Source organism: Argiope bruennichi, chromosome 6, assembly GCF_947563725.1.
Source record: "Argiope bruennichi chromosome 6, qqArgBrue1.1, whole genome shotgun sequence".
In the NCBI taxonomy this organism is placed as follows: Eukaryota; Metazoa; Arthropoda; class Arachnida; order Araneae; family Araneidae; genus Argiope; species Argiope bruennichi.
In genome coordinates, this window is record NC_079156.1 from 87,106,041 (window position 1) to 87,120,882 (window position 14,842).

Below are 14,842 nucleotides of genomic sequence, written 5' to 3' on the forward strand. Positions count from 1 at the left end.
TATATTATTATATAATTGAGTGATATTTATATAATTTTATATAATCTTGACACTTTTTATAATCCTATAGGTGTCTGATTCTATAAATCTTGGATTAAAGAGATTCAAATGTATTTAACCCTTAACTGGGGAGGTGAAATTTTAGGACTTAACTGGGGAGGTGGGGTCTACGAGACCGCATTTAATTTACACTAATTCAATTTTCTAATGAATGCATTAGTATGAAAAACAACCAATATATTTGGCAGACATTTTTCTTGATATATAGATATGTTTTAGAAATTTTTCAAAATATATTATCATTGAAAAAAGTAAATGAGTTGGAACATACGTTTTTTTCTCAAATTACATGTTAGAATAAATAATATTCTTGTAAAAACATATTACTTTTTAAATCATATTTAATTTTACAGTATATGAAGGTATATAGAAGACAATATAATGTAAAATTCAACAATTATCTGAAAAATAAAAAATGACAATGTGTAAAATTGGCCCTTTTTTTATCGGCTTGTGCGACTTTCATAGCACGTTTTTCTTGGGCATTTTAAACATACAGGTTAAGAACTAGTATAAAAATCAACCTATTATAAATTCTGTATATACTTATCTTGGTATATTAATATATTTTATAAATTTTTCAAAATACATTATCACTAGAAATATGTTTCAACATACATGTCAGAATCAGTTGAATGCGAACTTTCATCATAAAACTCTTCTGTACAATTATCCTTATCACTAAAATCACTTTTTGCTTCATTTAAAGGTGTCTGGAGCACTGCTTCGTAATAGGAGTCGTAAATTGGATGATATTTCGTGGCCCAAGTTTTAGCGCCATCTGCTAAGCCTTGTTTATCACTGGTACACTAACAGGGAGTGCGGTCTGAGAGATCGCGCTTAAAGAAATAACTGATTTATTTAAAAAAGCATTCGCTGAAATCGGTTGAAAAAGTGCACGTGTATTGAAGGTCACAAAGCAGGAAGCTACAGGGTCAATCCACTCAATTGAGTTAAAAATAGAATAGGGATGACCGAAACTCCATCGCTAGCGGTCTCACAGACCGCACGTCTTCAGTTAAGGGTTAAAATAATAAGAGAAATCAATAGACTAGTAGGTCAATTTCATCCATAGGTTTTATTTCGCCACTTATGCGAGTTTTTGACCCCCCCCCCCTCTCTCATATATTATATATCACTGAAGGTTGACTACCTTTCACTAACTCCATTATTTTCGGTGAAATAGAGAGAAAAAAAAATCACTGTTAATTCTGTATGGGGAAATCTTAAGATATTTGCCAGCCCCAATTCGAAACCAAATGCAAAAAGTTTTATATCGTTTGAAATTCCATAACCCTAAATGTTTCATCAAAAGTAATTTGCTTTCAACCATCATATTTTAAAGAGAAACTGAAAGAAAAATGTATCTTATGCACATTCTCTATGGGTTAGACCGGTGACAGAGTTCACAAACTCCAACCATTGTACTGATTTCAAAAAGTTTAGTTCTTATAAAAGCACATGATCTTTAGATATAGTATTAAAGACTGCAGGCCTCTTACCATTTTCCGTTTTTTGAGAAAAATTAAAATCGTTCTACTTCTCTGTATGGGAAATCATTAAACGAACCACAACCATTGTACCGATTTCGAAATTTCGTTTCACTTAGAATATTCGCAACCCTTTGATACACGTTATCAGTTATATTTTATCCTCCTTAATCTATATTCCAAGAAATATTGCAATCATTTTGACGCAGCGCTAAACCTCAACAGCTGGAAGCATTCAGACAATTTTGCAATTTTGAGGCTTGTAAAAGCAATCAAAGTGCTCTAGCACTATTCTGAAAGTTTAATTGTACTAAATATTATTTATTGTACTTTTGTTGTTAAAAACTATAGTTAATCAAAATTGACTGCCATGATTTTATTTAATTTTATTAATATTAATCGTCTACATTATTATAATATTAATGTTATTAATACGGTTAATGTCGACTCATTCTGATGAATTATGTCTTGTCAAAACAAAAAACACTAAATTATAACTGCGTAATAATGATAAAAAATTCCGATTCATGAACTAGTTTGCAAAATGATGAGATTAATCGGGATGATAATTAGCGAAGTCGGTCCAGTTGCTGAGGTTGGGAGATCAGTCTCGAGTTATATCAGACGCAACTTTCATTTAAATTCAATATCAGTCTAATTTTACAGTATTACTCCAAAATGAGAGAGGAAAGCAAACGATCCTTAATGGAGGATGAGTTTTTCTTTTAGAGCAACCCCTCTACGAGCTGAGTTTTCATATGAAATGAAAATTAGTAAAATTGGTCGAGGATTTGTGATTGGATAGATATTTACTTAGATATATTTCTTGGATACTTTATTTAGTACCTAATGATTGGCGAATTATGTCAAGATTTATCCCCAGATAAAATATAGTGATAGTTTAAATGAAAATGGATTGTCTTTATAACGATCTTTGATTTGATATGAAATTCATAAGCTTTCTTATGATCCTTACCAGCATTGTAAAAACTGGCGAAATCGGTCGGACGTTTGTGGGTGGGGAAATGTTCTTTGTTTCCGCCATATACTTAAAATTTGATAAATATAAAGATGCTAAACAAACTGGCTGCCGTAGACGTCTAGCTATATATATTTATATAAACAGTGTAGTAGTATAGTGTGCTCATAAATAGATGTACCAACTTTAGGAATGTTAAAAGCAAACAAAGTACAGCTTTGTCATTCAAGGAAAATAAAAATACCACTTAAAAGTTTATATACAATGCAGTTATAAATATTCAATGCAAGCACCTCCAGAAATACATAGAGGAGGTACAGTAACTCATTCCACCCTTTTTTCTGTATGTCTTGGTAAAATTTTGAAAGGAGAAAAAGGGAAATTCTGGTATTCTTCCACGGGTCTACAACAAACAACAGGCATTATTTGTTCCCTCTGCTACCAACTGATTTTGACAAATTTAAGATACACATATCTGCAGCCATACAAAACATCGCATCAGACAAATTTAAAAAGTGTAGGACGAATTGCCTTATAGCCTCTATATTCTCCATTTTTTTTTTTTTTTTTTGAATTATTCACATTGAACACAATTGTTTCGCTTTAAAGTTTCAATTGTTATTTTCATTTCTGCTGAAAAATAAGGTCTGTATTTTGTTTTATTTTCTTTTAATAATTCTGAAAATTTCCGATATTTATTTATGAACACCAAGTATATGGAAAAGAGACATGATAGAAGGAGTGCATGGATCTATGATACAAGGCAGTGATCGGCAAACTCATTAATCAACAAAATGAATTGCAAACAATTCAACAACTGAAATCTCAATTATAAGATGCATTTCCTTGTAAAATGGAAATTATAAAATCCATACTTTTTGCTGTATAGTTGAAATTAATAGTCATTGTGTTAATTTCGCGAAATTTTGTTGATTACACACCGTTTTTCACAAACCTCCAGAGAAAACTATTTTAAGCGGCTGATTTCGAATGTTCGTTAAGGTTAAATGATAGGTTCTTCTTGGCCAATCCATCGATCTAGAAGCTATATTGCTTTCCCGACTATCTATTCCCTGGCATTGCCCGAGACTACCTATGATCCAGATCCACAGATCTGGATTATAGGTAGGCTCGGCCATCGGTACCTACGATTCATATCTGTATTATAAGTAGGTAGTCTCATACCTATGATCAAGATTCACAGATCTGGATTATAGGTAGTCTCGGCCATCGGTACCTATGATTCATATCTGTATTATAAGTAGGTAGTCTCATACCTATGATCAAAATTCACAGATCTGGATTATAGGTAGTCTCTACCTATGATCAAGATTCACAGATCTGGATTATAGGTAGTCTCTACCTATGATCAAGATTCACAGATCTGGATTATAGGTAGTCTCTACCTATGATCAAGATTCACAGATCTGGATTATAGGTAGTCTCTACCTATGATCAAGATTCACAGATCTGGATTATAGGTAGTCTCTACCTATGATCAAGATTCACAGATCTGGATTATAGGTAGTCTCTACCTATGATCAAGATTCACAGATCTGGATTATAGGTAGTCTCGGGCAATGGAGCCTTAAAATTACAACAAGGAACTATTAGAGCTTGAGATACAACACTGATTGTAAATTTGTTTCTTTTTCATTAAACTTAGAAGGCGTTTAGCAATTTATTATCGTCTCTTATTGCAGCACACTATCTGTGTAATAAATATTTATTTCTGCTTTCGTCCTCCCTCGTATGAAAAATTTTGTTAAACATATTACAGATATATCATTGGAGTATAAAAACAAAATTTTATTTACAAAACTGATGTATAGTGCTAATAACAAATTCAAGGTGAGGTTTTTTTGCGTATACATTAACGGACATGAAAATTAAAAGTTTAAAAAATCATGACACTCATAAAACCATTTTGATTAAAACTCATAACAAGAGTATGTTTTGACATTGCAAAAATCATTCACATAATCGTTTGAGCATAATTTGAAACAATAGTTTTGCTCCTTATATTTACAGTAAATTTTGCAGCAGTCAAAGTTGGAGAATTCCGTACATGTTTGTTACATCTATAATAGCACCAGTATATGCTGAGGCCGAATATGATGGCAACATTAATGATGAAAATCACCGTGACATAAATTATAGGATTCGTTAGAGCCATGGACCAGTGGGAGACAATTTCTATGCCCAGCGATGAAGCTATAAAAAGGAAGAAGCAAATGCTAGCTCCAATGACTATGTCTAGTTCCATTTTTTTTCTCACAAAAATCTATAAAGAAGGAAAAGGGGGGATTTATTGCAGGTTCCACAACCGTACACATAGCTGTAAAATTTCATAAAGATAAAGCTGAAAAAATTGAAATGCTATTCTTTATTCAATATATATATATATATATATATATATATGAATAAATAAAAGGGAATCGAATTTTAAATTCGAAATAATGTTTCAAATTTGATTTCAGCTAGAATTTTTAAAAACTGCCCATACGTACATGCAAGCCGAATGGTTCGCGAATCGCTTATGAGCAATGGATTAGCAATTAGCAAGTACGAACAGTTGATTTTGCTTCGCTGCAAGGAGTTCGCAAATTGTTTGCCGCTGACCAAATCCTGTAGATTTTTCGGCGAATACAAAGAGAATCATAATTCAGGTGTGGGAATGTTCGTAAGTAGTTCGTCATTTCTAGTGAGTATCCAATGAATCTAATTGCAAATCTGCAAACCAAGCGCTTTCAAAGGTTCATTCCCCTACCCCTCTTCCTTCACAAATGACTGATAGAGGGTGATTAACGAATCGCTTTGTGTTCGCCTCGTTTCTGTAATTCAGGTGCATTCGCCACGAAAATAGTTTTTCGAATGGTTAGCAAGTGTGTATACGCTTTAAAATACAGTTAAGTATTCTAATATTTGAAGTTATCTTTAGAAAATTTCAACAATTTATAATAGTAGATATTGTAAAAATATTTTTGATTGAACTATGATTTTCGATAATTTATTCCATTACTATTTTTAAAATATATAAGGTGTTAAAACTTAATTCTTAATTACCGAAAATTGTATTTAAGTAGCATATCCAATTTTGCCTCCTAAAATATAACAAGACTGATACTGTATTACCTGTTGTTGGCAACTGGATAGAATTGAAAATGTTATAAAATAAATTTACAGTTATGTAAGAATGCTGATGAGAAAATGAATTTGTTCTTTACTTGCGACAGGATATCCTTTTTGTTTATACGACTGAAAATACCATATTTCAATTTATAATGCTAAATAAAAAGTTGCTACTTGAAAAAAGGAGGCATTAAGTATATTTATCACTTTTGACTTTTTTTCTCAACTGAAGCACAGCGTTACCGATTAGAAATGAGCTACTTATTATCAGTTAAAATATTTAAGATTTCTTAAAATAAATTAAAGTGAAAAACATTTAAAAAATAATTTTGGAAGAATTGGGCACTTAATGATTAAATAGCAATGAACAAAAAACCACACACACACACAAACACACACACACATTTTTAAAAGTAATATAAAAATAACTTCACACGGAATTTCCTACTCTCAAATGTTTTTTTAAAGGAGAGTAGCAAGATGAAAAATTCTTAGTTCAACCGTAAATGTAATGTTCTTTTGACATTTTATGCTAATTTTGGAGTTTGAGTTGTAACTTGGTGAATGAGTAAGAATATTAGGCATGCAAAGAAAAGCTATTTTGACTGAGTAAAATTTTTAGTAGTAAATTTTATAAAGACATCGTTGTTGTACGCTTCTTAAATTTTTGAAGAAGTAGAATGTTTTCAATCTAATAATCAAATACCAACATTTCATTTAATTGATTATTTTAGAAAGGAAGAGTAAGAGCAATTGCTATTTAAATGGAATTGGTTAGATATAAATCTAATTCAACTTAAGCTTTAATGCTGAACCTTTTAGATAATAGGATATTTAAGTGACATGGTATTAACAATTTTACACGATACAAATGTACGATCTTACGTATAAAAAAAAAGAACGGAGTGCTACAAATATTTAAAGTTCTAAATGATTAACCCACTGCTTTAATGACATATTGTTGAAACTAATATACAGAGTAGTAGTATTTTAATGATAATTAAATGAACAAACTTAAAAAAAAACTTTTATAAATAGAGAAAAAAAGTTCCAAATATTTTCAAAATAATTCATTGACAAAAAGAAATCAATATAAAATAATAAATGAAACCAAGAAAGCATAATGCATCGTCTCGAGAATTTATAATTAATATAAATATTTGACTCTAAAATCATAGATAACATGGTGAATAAAATCTCAACAGATGCACTCGTCAATACACGTACAGTACACTTAAAATCAAAACTTCAATCTCAAATTTTGTCTCCAGTGAAAAACTTTTTGAATTTTAGAGCGATAGTTATGAATCTTAAAAATACCTAAATTATATAAAACAGGGTACGTATCAAAGTCGGGTATAAAGAAGACTTTTTTACTATTCAAATTAGATGCAGCTTACTATGTTACCTGGGTATTGATTAAAACTCGTTCAACACTTTAAATGAACGTGTTTATGCCATCATATATTTAATGAAATTGGAAAAAGAATAAAAAATTGTTCTTTGTCCAGAAATATTTTAACGCTTGCAAAATTTTCAAACTCAAGGGGAAAAAATTATTTTCTTCAGTGATTAGTTGATTTTATTTTTCGAGAAATATGTTTAATTTACAAAATAAGAGTACAATCTAGCATTTTCATTAAAGCTTTTTATAAATTGTACTTTCATAAAAACGATAAATATTAAAATAAATATATTATAAAAGTTGTTTTTGACGTAATAGCTGTTAAGTTTTAAAAGTATCAATAGAGATTAAAATTATTAATTATAAATTCTTGCATTGAAAAGTAAATTTAAATGGAAAATGATTCATTGCATTATGTAGAATATATTTCATTAGAATCAAAGCTTAGTGAACAAGCAATATTTTCCAAGTAACATTTCCAAACATAAATTTTGATTAAGAGCTGATTCTTCGCTTGTAACAAAACTAGATTGGAGAGTCAAACATTTCGAATACTATCAATAAAAATAACTTCACTTATATTTAAATTTTTTACATGTAAATAAATGCATTTAACTTACCGAAGTGTACTTAAAATCACAAATTAGGAGAGGCAACAGAAGTTAAAACATTCCACTCTTTTTAAAATCGTTTTGTCCATAGATTATTTACATTTGAAACCTGAATATTAACCTCTTTTTGTTGCCAATTTATTTCGATATTTTATCGATACTTCTAATTTTATATTTCGATTTTTTTTTTTTTTTTTGATTTTTCAAGTATTTTAGATAATGACCTACGTATGTGAAAAGTGAGTAATGTACATATTCAATTTGATTCATGAAGTATTTAATTAGTATTGTTTCGAGTATCATAGATTTGATACATAATTTAAAATTTAACGCACATCAGACCTACATATAAGTCAGTCGAATAAAGTCTCAAGTCCCCTTACCTTCGCATTCAATAGCAAAGAGTATGCCATCCAGTTTAAGTTATAAATTTAATTCATATTTCTATATAAATATAGTCTGATCCAAGTTCTATATTTAGACCAGGAATGCCAGCCTTATCTTTTAGGATTGTATTGTCTTTAAATCAAGAAAAATATAATGGATTATTATCTTATAATAATGGATTTTCTGGTCCGAAATTGATTCCTCACCACAAAGTCACCTTGGAGATCAGGGGCTTCTTAAATATTAATGAAATAAGAGATAGATTTATAATGTTGAGATGGATATATTAATAATTTTAGGCAATTCAAAATTAAGGTTCTTATAAATTTATTTTTACATTATTCGTTACAGTTTATTTATGTTTAAAACGATCATTCCGATCCAAATTTTGCTCCCAGGGCAGCAATAAGGTTTGAGCCAAAACAAAATTTTGAGACTAGAAAAGAATCTATCAATAATATTTCTACATTATGAGTATTTTTTTAACGGTGAAATTATGTAAAGAAATAAAAAGGAGCGTAATATAGCGAAAAGTAATATGAATCTTTAGGGATTAGATCTCTATCCATATCTAAATTTAATTCTTCCAATTTTTTTAAGTGATTGTGGCGAGATAATTTAACCCATTCATTTGTCATGATATATTTGACTTGCGCATTGAAATTGTAAGATATTTAATTAAGCCTTAGAAGCAATTAATTTAAAAGATAAAAAATGCTTCGATTTTTTTTATATAACCTCAAATAACCTTAAGACTCTACTCCAAATAAATTAAAGTTTCTAAGAACAGAATCAGCCAATTAATTAAGAAGCAAATAAAATCATCTGTTAAGGGGATAAAGTGACTTGTAATAAGGGATTCAAAATGCTAAATGGAAGCAGTGCCAGCTTAGGCATCGTCCTCGTCATCTGACCACGGTACGAAATTACGAGGTCCGTCGCAAAATAGCCCTAGTGTGTAGCTTTAAAACGGGGCGTTAATATAACTCAACTAAACATTATAATAATATTATTTGAATTCAATTTCTTAGGTCGTGATATTTTTGCAGAACGCTCATCAACTGCATTTAAAATACAGAGGGTGGTCGGTAAAAGACCAAAAGGTGTAGAAAACCACAGCTTTTTCATTTTTAAACTTTTCTTTTTGTGGGTTATAGCATTCCTTTGAAATTAAAATGGCTACGAAGATGCCCAGAAAAAAGTAAAATAAATTTACATTTTCTATTCTAGTGGAAAGAAAAATTATTCGGTGAAAATATCACACAAAATGATAATATATCTCTTAGGATAGTAAAGATAATTTCATTAATTATAAAAGATTTAAGGGTCATGGATTTACTTTTCTTATGTTATATAGTCTTCCAACTGCCATTCTGTACTTTTAAAATATTCATACTTCTAATTTTTTGTGATTCAAATTTTATATGAAGACCTTGACTGTCCATTTGCTTTTACTGCTGTTAATGAAGGTAATTACTTTGAGTTTTGAAAAAAAAATTAGTAAAACAAAGTTCAGAAACGTGTTGTTTAGTTTAGTTATATTAACGGGCTGTTCTAAAGCCCCTCTAGGGCTATTTTGGGACAGACACGTAATTTTGAACCATGGTCAGATGACGAGGATGATACTTGAACTGGCACATGCCTCTCCAAACTGCCTCACTACATCAGCAAGAAGACATTTGGCTCTAATAGATTTAACATGCACCAACCCAGCTTACATGGTGGAATCAGATTTCGAACCTGGAATTCTGATTCCGCTGCCGAGAGCTTACAACCGGGCTATCACGGTCCATTTAACAATGTGGAATCAATGAATTTTAGCTGCAAGATGAACATTCTTTCCTAAAAGCTAAAAATCAGGCAGCTTAGATATTATTTGCTACTTCTTATTTTTATTGGAAGCTAGGTTTGGAGATTAGAGTTCTAGTCCAATTTAATCCCATAATTGAGATAATGTGTAGTTATCAACTATCTCATTTATAATTATTTCTATTGAAATTTGTTCAATAAATTCTTATGCTGCCTAAAATGTGTTAGACGTGCATTATAAGTTTAGTTATATTAACGTCCCGTTTTTTTAAAGCAACGCTAGGGCTATTTTGGGACGGATCTCGTCATTTTGAACCGCCCTCAGATGACAAGAACGACACCTGAAATGGCACCCTCCTCTCCACACCACTCCACAACAGAGGGAGGACGTTTGGCCCGGACATTTAATGTGCACCAGACCCGCTTACACGACTGTTCTACGGAGAAATCGTGTCTCGAATCTGAAACCCTCCTGTTCCGAAACCTTACCACCAGGTCACCGCGGCCCTATGTGTATTATAAAGATACGTATAAACTATTGATCAACTCAAATTTGATAGTTGGGATTTTTCATAATGCTTTTTAACACATTGAATGCCATGGGGGTCACAGATGATCGTCACTGGGTCACCGGTAACCGGCAAAGCCAAGATTACTAGAAACATATAATTTGAATCAATATTCAATATTTTTACATTTTTCAGTATTATCATCGTTACAAAAATTGTGTGGAGAAATTAATGTAATACAGAACATACAGATATAACAAACGACTGCATTTCCTCACCATGGGAGGTCGGCACTGAAGTGAATGCATTATGAATGGATACAAAAACTAATTTGTTGCAGTTAATATTTGGCTAAAAACATTCAAAGCATAAATATAAATTCATATTAGCTAGATGGGCAAGTTATGTAAAATTAGCATGGCATTCAAGGTGTTAAAAAATTTGGTTTCACCGAGGAGGGCGATAATAGGTTCGGAAGTTACTGACTTAAAAGAAAAACTACAAAAATCAATAAAAATAAATTTATTATAGATGAGAAAAAACAATCAATATGCGATAAATAAAACGGATGGAAACATGTCAACAAACAAGGATGAATTTTCGTCTGCCACACACAAAAAGTATTTCAACTGGGAATGTTTCGCAATTTGCCATGATTCAGGCAAAGCGAAAGATGCCCTCTTCGTCCAGGTCGCCGAGTAATCCTTTCAGCATGGCTTGCACACCAAATATCATCTCAATCAGAGACAGAAAATGGCACATATTCGATAGTAAGGCAGAGCAAATCTCGAAGTAATACACCGTAAGCACTTGAGTCCAAATGGCAGTGAAGAGCAAGCAGATTCCACAAGCAAATTCCCAGTAACTGTATGTCATGTTGCCAACAATGAACTTGAAAATAAGATTTCAATTAAAATATCTGTTTATGATCGAGACAATAAAAAAATAACTAGCTTTTATTGAAAACATTGATATTATATTATATAAAGCATTCGTACAGTATAAAAATGTTATAATATGGACAACGTTTAAATCACTTTTAAGTCATACTTCCACTTATAAAATGAATTGTTTGTGCAAGTCTCGGTGGTTTCCTAAAAATTCTACCACAAATATAGCCTTATAATTTGGCGTATAGTTAGAAGAAATAATTTTCATTCTAAAAAATTGTTCCATCTATATAACGCAATTTATTAAAATTCTGAAAATTCAAGAAATAATACTTTTTCAAAGAAATGTAAAGAACTAAAGCTTAAATTCTTGCATTCGAAATTTTAAATTCCGTTATCTTTCCCAAATCTTTTAAAGGTGAACATTCTAAAGTAAGAAGGATAAACAAAAGTGTTCTGGATTATTTTCTTTGTTTATCTGCGACAGAAAACGCTATCTGCATTAAGAATTTTATTTGAAATTTTTCTTGTTTTTCTAATTTGGCAACGAGCCAAAGTAAGAAATCAAGTATCGCGAAAACTAATTTTCTATAAAGTTTAGATTCTAATAATATCGTTTGCAACAAACTTTCCAATTTTATTTTTTCTCTCATTCGCATTATTTTCTTTTAGAGCGTTTGAGTTTGAGTACATTTAGTATTAGAATGTTAAAAGAGATACAATTAATTCTAGCTCCCACTGGCAAGCATTAATTCAATTTTCGATTCCACGGTGCATCTTGTTATTGAAAAATTGGCGCGAGGTTACAGTACAGACTAAGGAAAAGTTGTGTTTGACTAGCAAAAGAACTAACTTGTAAACAAAGTAAGCGTGCAAATGCTTTGAGAACTTTTGAATAATTTAAGAACTGAATTGAGAGACAAAAGAATTATTGTTGTAAAATATTGTAACAAAAATATTGGGAAATGGGGCACAAAAAACCCATGTTTGACCAGCAAGCAAAACAATTACATTAGTAATCTACTAGCGCTCTATTATATTTCTTAAAGAATTATAATGAACTTTTCATATTTACTACATTATGAAGTATTGTTTATTTAGTACCTTGATGTTGAAAACGTTGTTTGGATTTTTTTTAATCCTTACATCATTTGCAGCTTTTAATTTCAGTTTGTTTCAACGTATAACATTTTAAGTCTGTAAAAAGTTGCAAAACTTACCTTTTAAACCAAAAACAGCTCTTTTCCCAGAAATCTGTTGAAGTTCAAAATCTAAAAATTAAATCAGATTAGATTCAGAATTGAGGAGAAACGTTCATCGAATATGGCGTCAAATTTCCATTTTTCATTCATGAATATCTGTCTAGAAATAAGCTAAAAGTAAAAATAAAAAAATATTCTTTTAATGGAAGTGATAGAAGTATATATTTGTATCTTTTTAACTGTTATACTTTATTTATGCTTAAAATGATTCTAAATATAGGAGAGAGAGTTCAAATACTCCCGAAATGATATACACAAATTGCAAACGACAGGTTAAAAAAAACAAGAGAAATATTAATACAATAATAGTTATTTATTATGCTATAAATTTGTTCAATTATATTTTATCTTAACGAAATAAAAAAATAATCGTCTGCCGTGCTATTTAGTTCATTTAACTATGACCTTATCTGTTCGCCCAAAATTCTAATTCTTCGGCTTTTTATTCACATTCATGATGCATTTTAATGTTCCTATTTGTATGTTATCTTCACGCTAAAATAAAGGATTATGATCTGAATATAGTTATTATCGAACCAGGGATAAATACGAAGAAATTTCAGAACGTAACAAATATTTATTTTAGCTTACACTCAAAAGAAGTTTGAATGAATTAATAATATGATACTAATATGTTTTATCAATAGCCTATTTCTGTTGTATTTTACAGAATGAAGTTGTTTAAAGACTGTTTTTAAATCTAAAATTTAATATTCAATTGGTTTAAAAATATTAAGGTTATCTACAAGATTAGGTTTATAGTTTTTGAAGGATCAAGATAGTTTTGCAACTCTTATATGAATTACTTTCCCAGAATGCTTCTTTTGATAGCAAAAATAAATTATCTTTTAAATCTGAGAATTATCAATGTATAATCTATAAAAATAAAATCAGAGTGAAGATCTGCGTTGTGATTAATAACCAAATCAAATTCATATTCATTTCAGTAGTAAGATTCTTTTGAGCCTTCTAAGACTGCCTTGCCTTTCTAGAGCTCGATATAGTTTTTGATCTTGGAATTTTTGTCCAAAATTAGTTTTTCTCACAAACTATAAACATTTCTAAACTGTATCTGACTTATTTTGCATACAATAAAATTTTATTCGCAACAAAATGTTTTAGACTAATAAAAATTTTATGACAACGTTTAAACGAATTCATATCTCGAGAAGAAAATTTAAGGCTATCTAGAAACATGGCTGAATTATGTTTCGAGGTACGTGGTTATAGAATCGAAGAAAATTTAGAATATCAAAATGCTTCGACATTAATATTTGAATTAAAACTCATGCAAAACTTTTGAACACGAAATGTCAAATTTAATAATATTCTAACAGCTAAAGAATATTTATAAAATTTTAGGTCAAATTTATATATTTGTCTTAGGTATCTAAATTTAAAAATCTAGAAGCTAGATTTTATAATAACATTTGTCTTAACTAATGCTTTTTAAAATGTAGTTGCTAGTTAGATTACAAATAGTTTTTTGTTGATCGAATAATAATAGAGGTAATAAGACTAAAAAAAATTAATTAGGTTTTGCTATCTGAATAAAATAAATATCAACAAAAAATTTCAATGTGTAATTGAAAAATCTAATGAATAATCATGTAGAATAAAAACAAAACTAAAAGCATATCTAATTTAAAAGATAAGCAATAAACCTCTAATTTTACTTTAGTCATATTAAAATAGCATTTCACTTACCATAAAATTATAATAAAGATTATCTGCTGCTAAAATATCTCAACTTTCGTTGCGTCATTAAAACAACCATACCTACAAGCAAAGACTAGAACATTTGTGTAGTAAATATATTACATTATACAACAAAACATTATATATCTTCTCCGCAATTATGTTTCTCACTAGTTTCAGATTGATTGATTCGCTTAACCTGTTACATTGGCATCGCAAATGTAAACTACACCAGGACTAAAGGTGATGGATGCTGTAATTTTGGAACTCTGATTTGATGTTGTGAATGATACGTGATTCGGCCACCAACCTTCCACTTCATATTAGTATGCACTTGTTTGACTCATAATGACTATTTGCAGTTCATTAGTTTACATGTATAATATTTAGTTTAGTTATATTAACATCCCGTTTAGAAACTGCACGAGGTTCACTTTGGGACGGAATTCATAATTTTGAACCTTCGTCATATCGCGAGAAGGACAACTTAACTGGCATCCTCTCTCCAAACTTCAACACCACACCTACAGGAGAATATTTGGCGTGTGATTTGGTGTGATACAACATACATGAGACACGCATACAGAGCGTTTTTTTTTTCCTTGTGGAA

At 30.2% G+C, this 14,842-nt stretch overlaps 1 long non-coding RNA gene across 1 annotated transcript; it reads right to left on the bottom strand.

The window, feature by feature from the left end:
- Positions 1-10,926: 10,926 nt before the first annotated feature.
- Positions 10,927-14,444, bottom strand: LOC129972819 (uncharacterized). Its single transcript, XR_008784896.1, has 3 exons — positions 14,242-14,444; positions 12,493-12,645; positions 10,927-11,273 (listed from the first exon to the last, which is right to left on the bottom strand). It is a non-coding gene; the product is annotated as an uncharacterized LOC129972819 (long non-coding RNA).
- Between the last annotated feature and the right edge of the window lie 398 nt (positions 14,445-14,842).